Here is a 9,766-nt window from a genome sequence, read left to right on the forward strand (position 1 = left end):
GCAGCAATTCTCGTGAGCGCTAAAGTTTCTGTTTTTTACAACATGATCAACAAGACTTTCCCAAAGTCTTCCCAAAGGATCTACTTGGCACAAACACTAATTAAAAGCATAAATCCACATCTAAACATAGGCTAGATGAATTATTTATTATTAAGCAGGAGAAAAAAGAAAGGAACAAAAATAAAATTGGGTTTCCTCCCAACAAGCGCCATCATTTAACGCCCCTAGCTAGGCATGATGATTTCAATGATGCTCACATAATGGATAAGAATTGAAACATAAATAGAGCATCATGAGGAATATGACTAGCAAATTTAAGTATAGCCCACTTCCTATGCATAGGGATTTTGTGAGCAAACAACTTGTGGGAACAAGAGTCAACTTGCATAGGAAGGTAAAACAAGCATAACTTTGAAACTTTAAGCACATAGAGAGGAAACTTGATATTATTGCAATGCCTACAAGCATATGTTCCTCCCTCATAATAATTTTCAGTAGAATCATGAATGAATTCAACAATATAACCAGCACCTAAAGCATTCTTTTCATGATCTATAAGCATAGAAAATTTACTACTCTCCACACAAGCAAAATTCTTCTCATGAATAATAGTGGGAGCAAACTCAACAAAATAACTATCATGTGATTGAAAATTAAGATCAAGATGACCAGTTTCATGGTTATCATTATTCTTTAAAGCATACGTGTCATCACAATAATCATCATAGATAGGAGGCATGCTTTCATCATAATAAATTTGCTCATCAAAGCTTGGGGGACAAAACATATCATCTTCATCACACATAGCTTCCCCAAGCTTGTGGCTTTGCATATCATTAGCATCATGGATATTCAAGGAATTCATACTAACAACATTGCAATCATGCTCATCATTCAAATATTTAGTGCCAAACATTTTATAGATTTCTTCTTCTAGCACTTGAGCACAATTATCCTTTCCATCATACTCACGAAAGATATTAAAAAGGTGAAGCGTATGAGACAAACTCAATTCCATTTTTTTGTAATTTTCTTTTATAAACTAAACTAGTGATAAAACAAGAAACTAAAAGACTCGATTGCAAGATCTAAAGATATACCTTCAAGCGCTAACCTCCCCGGCAACGGCGCCAGAAAAGATCTTGATGTCTACTACACAACCTTCTTCTTGTAGACGTTGTTGGGCCTCCAAGTGCAGAGGTTTGTAGGACAGTAGCAAATTTCCCTCAAGTGGATGACCTAAGGTTTCTCAATCCGTAGGAGGCGTAGGATGAAGATGGTCTCTCTCGAGCAACCTTGCAACCAAATAATGAAGAGTCTCTTGTGTCCCCAACACACCCAATACAATGGTAAATTATATAGATGCACTAGTTCAGCGAAGAGATGGTGATACAAGTGCAATATGGATGGTAGATAAAGGTTTTTGTAATCTGAAATTATAAAAACAGCAAGGTAACTAATGGTAAAAGTGAGCATAAGCGGTATTGCAATGTTAGGAAACAAGGCCTAGGGTTCATACTTTCACTAGTGCAAGTACTCTCAACAATACTGACATAATTGGATCACATAACTATCCCTCAACATGCAACAAAGAGTCACTCCAAAGTCACTAATAGCGGAGAACGAACGAAGAGATTATGGTAGGGTAGGAAACCACCTCTAAGTTAATCTTTCCAATCAATCCGTTGGGCTATTCCTATAAGTGTCACAAACAGCCCTAGAGTTCGTACTAGAATAACACCTTAAGACACAAATCAACCAAAACCCTAATTTCACCTAGATACTCCAATGTCACCTCAAGTATCTGTGGGTATGATTATACGATATGCGTCACACAATCTCAGATTCATCTATTCAACCAACACAAAGGACCTCAAAGAGTGCCCCAAAGTTCTCTACCGGAGAATCACGACGAAAATGTGTGACAACCCCTATGCATAGGTTCATGGGCGGAACCCGCAAGTTGATCACCAAAACATACATCAAGTGTATCACGTGATATCCCATTGTCACCATAGATATCCACGACAAGACATACATCAAGTGTTCTCAAATCTTTAAAGACTCAATCTGATAAGATAACTTCAAAGGGGAAACTCAATTCATTACAAGAGAGTAGAGGGGGAGAAACATCATAGGATCCAAATATAATAGCAAAGCTCGTGATACATCAAGATCGTAACATCTCAAGAACACGAGAGAGAGAGAGAGAGAGAGAGAGATCAAGCACGTAGCTACTGGTACATACCCTCAGCCCCGAGGGGGAACTACTCCCTCCTCGTCATGGAGAGCACCGGGATGATGAAGATGGACACCGGAGAGGGATTGCCCCCTTCGGCAGGGTGCCGGAACGGGTCTAAATTGGCTTTCGGTGGCTACGGAGGCTTCTGGCGATGGAACTCCTGATCTATTGTGCTCCCGGATGTTTTTAGGGTATATGGGGATATATAGGCGGAAGAAGTACTTCAGGGGGGCCACGAGGGGCTCACGAGGGTGGAGGGCGCGCCCCCCTGCCTGGTGACCTCCTCGCAGATCCCCCGACATGCACTCCAAGTCTTCTGGGCTTCTTTCCTTCCAAAAATGAGTTCCATGAAGTTTGAGGTCAATTGGACTCCGTTTGGTTTTCCTTTTCTTCGAAACCCTAAAATAGGGTAAAAACAGAAACTGGCACTGGGCTCTGGGTTAATAGGTTAGTCCCAAAAATGATATGAAAGTGTATAATAAAGCCCATAAACATTCAAAACAATAGATAAAATAGCATGGAGCAATCAAAATTATAGATACGTTGGAGACGTATCAGGCATCATGATGAATAGGGAACAAACATAGAGTACAGAAGTGTAAGCATATGATAAAATAGAATGAAGACAAACAGGGTAAAGAAATTGAACTAAGGAAATTGAGAATGTCTTCAGTCAAAGTCTTCAAACAGATATGAACAGGTACACAACACAGTAATGAAGAAATGAAAGGGTTGAGGAAATAGAACCAGTTAGCTCGGTGAAGACAAAGATTTGGTAGAACAGTTCCAACTGTTGTGACAGTTGTACGTCTGGTTAGAGCGGCTAGGTATTTAAACCTGAGGACACATAGTCCCAGACACACAGTCCTCACTGTATTCTCCTTGAACTAAGGTCACACAGACCTCGTCCAATCACTCGTGGTAAGTCTTCAGGTGACTTCCAAACATTCACAAACTCGTTCAGTCAGCGATCCACAATTTCCTCTTGGATGCTCTAGACCATGACGCCTAACCATCTGGAGGATGCACAGTCCTCAAAGGTAACAAGCGTCGGTTCCACACAGGAACAATCTCTTGAGTGATGCACAATCACTATGGGTTTGTAGGTGTTTGGTTTGGGGTTTTGGGTTTTTCCTCACTTGATGATTTTCACTCAAAGTCCTCGGAGGATGGGATGCTCTCAATGACAAGTGTCAGTTTCTCGCGGAGCAGCCAACCAGCCAGTGGTTGTAGGGGGCGGCTATTTATAGACTAGGGAGTAGCCCGACATGATAAGACCTAAATGCCCTTCAATGATATGACCGTTAGGTGGGTAGATATTTAGGGACAGCTGGCGCATAGCACAACAACGGTCGGATTTGAAGTTCAGATTCCTCAGGGCTATCATGTTCCTCACATGTAGGCAATCCGCATTAGCAAATTCCTGACTCCTTAGTCAGGACAAATTCCTCAAAGACCAGAAGAACTTCGTCTCTATCACTGAAGAAATTGACTGAACTGTATGAGATTTCCAATGGCTTCACTCAAAGGGATTGGTAGGTGTAGGATTTTGAGTTGAGCATCACTTGGATACTTTTCCTTAGTTTTACCTCGCCCCCGTTTGACAGTATGGTGTTTCCTGTGACTCAGGAAAGAGAAAATGAAACTACAAAAACAAAAGTCTTCACGCTTCATGTTCCTCGCATGAATATCAAGTCTTTATGGTCACACCAATTTCTTCACTTTCAAAGTCTTCAGAAAGTCTTCCGAAATCCAAAGTCTCCAGTTGAAGACATTCATTTTTAGGGGTCGACTTTCTCTGTAAATATCAAATTCCTCATAGACTTATAGACATGTGTACACTCACAAACGCATTAGTCCCTTAACCTATAAGTCTTCAATACACCAAAATCACTAAGGGGCACTAGATGCACTTACAAGGTCACACTAACGACAAGGCCATCCTATCAAACCTAGCGCCCGCGCGGGATGGCCTCCGAACCCCACACGAGCGAAGCCACTTCGCACACCACACGATTCGTCCACCACGCCGCTAGGGAAATGCGTGCTATCTTGCATCTTCACTTAGGCCAACTCCAGCGCGAGCATCTCGGACGCGCGCTCGCCCAGCCCCCTTTCCGTTGACGCTCCCGAGATACCCAACCAAGCCTACCTATTTTGCGCACCCGGCGGCCAGATTTGGAGCGGATCCGGTCGGGCTTGAGCTCGCCCGGCTGTGGGAGGCCGCGCCGCGCCATGGACTGGCCGGGCACCGGCCGGAAGGCCCCGGCAAGGCCGCAAGGCCACATGCAGGTACTGACTCCTCCTCTAGCCGCTCGAGTCTACACCATCGGCGGTCCGATGGCGGGTACATGAATGGCGGTCGACCGGGCTCGATGCTAACCCAAAAGCTCGTCGGTGCACCGTTGCCACTCACTACGTGGGATGACCGCCCAAAGAAGGTCTTGCGCCATGTGTCTACAACGCCAGAACATCCCGGATGGGTGTTCATCAAGTGCTCAACCGATGGGGTATGTGCTACTTTAGCTTCAGTTGTGCTCTCGGATTTGACTAGTTGTGCTAACTTAAAATTTTATTGTGTAGAATGGATGCAAGTTTTGGTATTGGGAAGAAGAGTACATTGATATATTGATAGCACAATTTAGTATATGTTCGTGTACTTTTAGCTAGCATAGAGGCTAGAGATGATACTAGTGCTCTTGTTGCTAGAATAGAGGCTAGACATGAGACTAGATGCGAGGAAGCAACGTCTACTTCTTTACACTCGAAGAAGAAAGAAGAAGGCAAGATCGAGCCTCCGCAGATCAACAATGAATGCATCGAGAAGGCTCTAATCCAACTTACAGGAGCAGTTATGGAAGTTGGATATCTTCTAAAATGTATTCTTGTGGTTCTTGTTTTCTTTGGTGTTGCTTTTCTAGTCAAAATATGGTGATGTATTTCCATGTACCAAAAATCAATGATGAAGAAAAGATATGTGTTTGCAAAGAAAAATGTATGCGGATAGGATGCGACCGGGATGCGGCCGCGCATTGGGCATACGAGCACCGCATCCGAGAAATGGCCCGGACACAACCACATTGCCTACCCAAACAGACAAAACCCGGGCAAAACGGACGTCCGTTTGGGGTTGTGTGCTGGAGTTGGCCTTACAAGTGGGACCACATTTGAGGAAACCGACTATCGGCAAACCCCCACCTTGCCCGCCGTGTAACGGCTGAGTTAGAGAAACGAGGAGGTTGAAGAGATAGCCGTAGCACAGACTCCAAGAAATATGGTGTCAGATGGAAGTCATGCTGGTGGCGTGTGCGGTACTCCTGGACATGAATGCTAGTTTTGGCCCATGCCACCCTACTACATATCGAGGATTCAAGGTGCTGGTTACGTATAGCAAACACATTAACATATGGCCCACCTCACACTGTGGCCAAATTTCCTGGAGTCTGTGCTAGGTTAAGAAGTGTTCTTTATGAGGGTGGATGGCTGGTCTCAAGTTTAAAACTTACTGTATTACGTATACATAGATGTAGAGATAGCGCAACAGTTTTGAAAGTTTGAACCCAAACATCAGAATGCAATTTCTATAGTTGATTGGACTCATCCGAGGACCTAGGATGATGGGATTTGCAGCTACAGTAAAAACACCGGTCCGATGCGCGAAGCAAGTGAAGCTAGTACAAATAGTAGTACTATTGTTGATTGGACTCATCCAATAACCTGTTGAAATGCACGTACAATTATGTATTCGGGAATATATTTTTGCCTCGTCGCAACACCCACTCTAAGAAGCGACTCGAAAGCCATTCAAAAATTTAGTAAGTTTATGACATCATATCATTTAGCATTACATACTAAAGGTCATCAACCCACAACAACAACAAGGATACATTATAAATATTAAAGTTTTTCTCACGCAACAAATAACAAAGCAATGTAATAAACTTCAGGCCAACCAATCTTTGGCGTTGGAAATGCTTTCTTTGAACCAGAAGTGATTCTCTGGGCAGGGCCAACTATTGTCAATCTCGGTACCAATGCAAGGATCATCATCCAGGCTGAAGCGGCCTATATCAGGACGCATATTGTGATAGCCAGGGTAGGGAAGCATAGCAATGTCTGAGGTATAGATACAATTGCTTCTCATAAATGGTAGTAACGTTGTGCCAACACCAGCTGGATCGCCTTTCACCATCAGTGGATAGTTAAGTCCCGGGAAGAGTGACTTTTCTCCAAGACTATCAATATTGAACCAGGGAGAAGGTGCTGGCGCTAGCACACTAGTATCCATCCTGAATACCCTGCAACGGATGTTGGAATAGGTTTGGAGAGTGCGACCATGGGAGACAACAACTGCTTCCTTAGTAACATCAGCAGTGCCCTGTATACAAACAAGAAGAGGTGATCCATCGGAATAAGTTGCCAGGCGCCACTTAGTATGTAGGTCCTGCTCGTCTTCATGCTCATGATCATCACCATCGTCATCTCCCCCTTGGTTATAGTAAAAAAATCAAGTATCACTGGGGGAATGTTGACAGGACCTTGGAAACAAAGAAGGTTCATTAGTACAGGGATACTAACTCATATGCATGGTGAATGAAACAATTATAATTACGGTGGAAGAGAAATGTACCGAAACAATAAGGATCACATGCGAAAACAGTGCCAGAAGTGTTGGCAGCAAACACAAGACCCTTGTATTGAATTGCATCACAGTACACATCCGTGTATAGAAACTAATTTTTGAGCAATATCCATCGAGTCGAAGTATGAAGGACGATAACAAGCTTGTCAAAGATAGCGACAACACAAGCATTCCTATAACCCCAAGAGCGGTTGGGAACTCGACAAATTGCTATCTTCCGTAGATGACAGTCACCATTATCGTATTTGAACGTACATAGAATACCGGTGTGCTCAACTTCAGGGCAGTCTGAGATTTTTGGAAGTGGAACCCGGTGACGAGTGAACACATTCACAAGTTCCCACTCGCAGTTGTACCCAATATAAACAACCTAATCTCCATTTGCGCCTACCCAAGCCTTACCCTCAAGCTATGGCATCTTCACATCACACGTATCATTATCAAGCGGCATCAACTTGCACAAGGCGAGTCTTCCGTCATCCGCGCGCCAGCAAGCAGGGTGATGGTGAAGAAGATAGGGGAGATAAAACCGCTCCTGGACCCTTGGGTTCTTTGTAATGATGTTATTAATTGAGTCGAGAATGGTCTTGAATGAACATGCCATGCTAGCCGAGGTGATGACGTCGCACCGATCAATGAGTTCCTCCACCACGTCATCTTTCAGATTGGGGCAAGAATAATGGGGTCGTTTCCAGCCTGTTCCCTCCATGGATAAGATGATCGAACAATGGAAGAAGGAAGGGTGAAGGCAAATGGAGGTGGGAGGAAGAGCGTGCGACAGCAGTTCCAACTCGAGAGGGAAAGGCGAAGAGGCGGTGGACGGTTGCCACGGTACATGAAGAGGCGCCCCAGCCTACATAGACGTCCATCAGAAATTGTATAAAAGGACTTGCATGTTGGAACGGGACCACATGTCAACGAAACATGGTGTGTCATTTCTCATGCAAAATGTGATCTGGTCGCGTTGGCCCGAGGTGCGGCATTATTTCTCGACTTCATTTTTTAATGGCGTGTCGTTCAGTTTTGAAGCATGACTAACTGGTATACTGTATGCACAGAAAATATAAACTACTCTACCACTACTCCACCTCTACTACTAGTATCAAAAAAGATATATAGGCTAGAGCATCAGAGCTTGCTTACTAAGGGTTGTCCACTTGCTTCTCACACTATCACCCTCTCTCCATATCTAAAAAAAGATGTCCTGTCTATCCCTCCTCACCGATGGTCATAGATCTGCTGGGGAAGAGAAGGACCTACAACATTGACGCACTTGTCGGCGGCGAGCGAGGTCACGCACTGACAACAAGGCCGTCCTCTCAGACCTAGCACCCGCGCGGGATGGCCTACATCTTCGTGCTCACTGCCGTAGTGTGTGCGGAGGACGACGACCATGAGCGAATCCACTTCCCGTCGACCCTCAGGTATGCTACCTCTTTTCGAGCCATACCCTTGTTCTATTGCCCCATCTACCACATCCCTGTATCTGGATCTTTTTCCACTCCACCTTCTTCCCAATTTGCTATCCTCTGCTCTGCTGGTCACGCAGACGAAACCCTTAATTTGCACTATTAAACGAAATCCTACTTCATGCAGACTAATCCATGTCTGGGTTGAATAAGGAAAGGAAGGGAGAAAGTAGTGTCGAAGAGACTAGGCATCGAACCCGCATCTAGGTTGAAAAGGGGAAAATCAGTAGCTAAGGAATGAGTCTCGTGTCTCTTGGTTGAAAAAGGGTGAAAAAGGGTAGAAAGGCACGACAACGCAATAGAGAATGAAAAAAAGGTGGCTAAAGGTGTCTAAAGAGAACAAAAAGGGACGTAATCCACATATGCTGCCTGGATATTTGTTGCTCTGGGCAACCATACCTCCCTCACCACTCTATCCATCTATGGAGGTACATCATACTAGTGCGCCCACTATCTGAATGGGCTTCCCATGCTCTTATTGCCACTTTTTTGCTGTTAGTATAACGCCAGCGGTAAAGTCAAGCAATGCAACTGCTAAAGTGATGCCACATTTAACTAATGCCGCATTCAGTCTAATGCCACCGATAAATTTAAGCAATGCCATTTAATGTCACTAGATTATTTCAGGGTTACACTACTACAGGATGCTGCTAACGCGACACTACGATCAGAGACCCTTCGACGAAACTGTGTGCGATGCCATAATCGTAAACGGTGGTGTAAAAAACCCGTCAAAAAAGGTGCAAAATGTTTGAGATGGAGGATGCATCAAACACGGTTCATATTTTAGTTGTGTGTGCGATTGAGGGCATACGGTTTAGTTCAATTAACCATTTCTGATGAGGAGGAACAAAAGAAACGGGCAGCCAGATGAAGGTGCTTGCGATGTACAACATACAGTTCACTCGGATGAACTGTTTGTGATTAGGCAACACAAAAGAAACGATTAGCCAGATCAAAGGTGTGTACAATATATGGCATGTGCTTCACTCTGATGAACTGTTTGCGTTGAGACATGAGAACAGAAACGGGTCAAATGAACAAGAAGTGTGTGATACGAGGCAAACGGGTCTGTAATTGGAAACATGTGCGAAGACCGATAACAACATAGACGATTACTGCTAACAAGCCATGTGTGTTGTGAGAAAATGATTACTGGTATACAATTGTGAGTGATTGATGAAAACATCACCGACGGGTTCCATTGTTTAGTCTGTCTGCGATGTGATTTTCTTTGTCCACATAACATCTACGCTGTGTCTACAGAGCATCAACATATATACTTCAAATGACAGCATTGCATAACAAAATTAAGCATACAATTACACAAGTGACTACACACATAACATTTCCACACACCAAAGAAAGCAATTACATGCATACTAAAGTAGGAGAAATGAGGATCTAATCATC

Source organism: Triticum urartu, chromosome 7A (assembly GCF_056163025.1).
Source record: "Triticum urartu cultivar PI428250 chromosome 7A, HENAU_Tu73, whole genome shotgun sequence".
In the NCBI taxonomy this organism is placed as follows: Eukaryota; Viridiplantae; Streptophyta; class Magnoliopsida; order Poales; family Poaceae; genus Triticum; species Triticum urartu.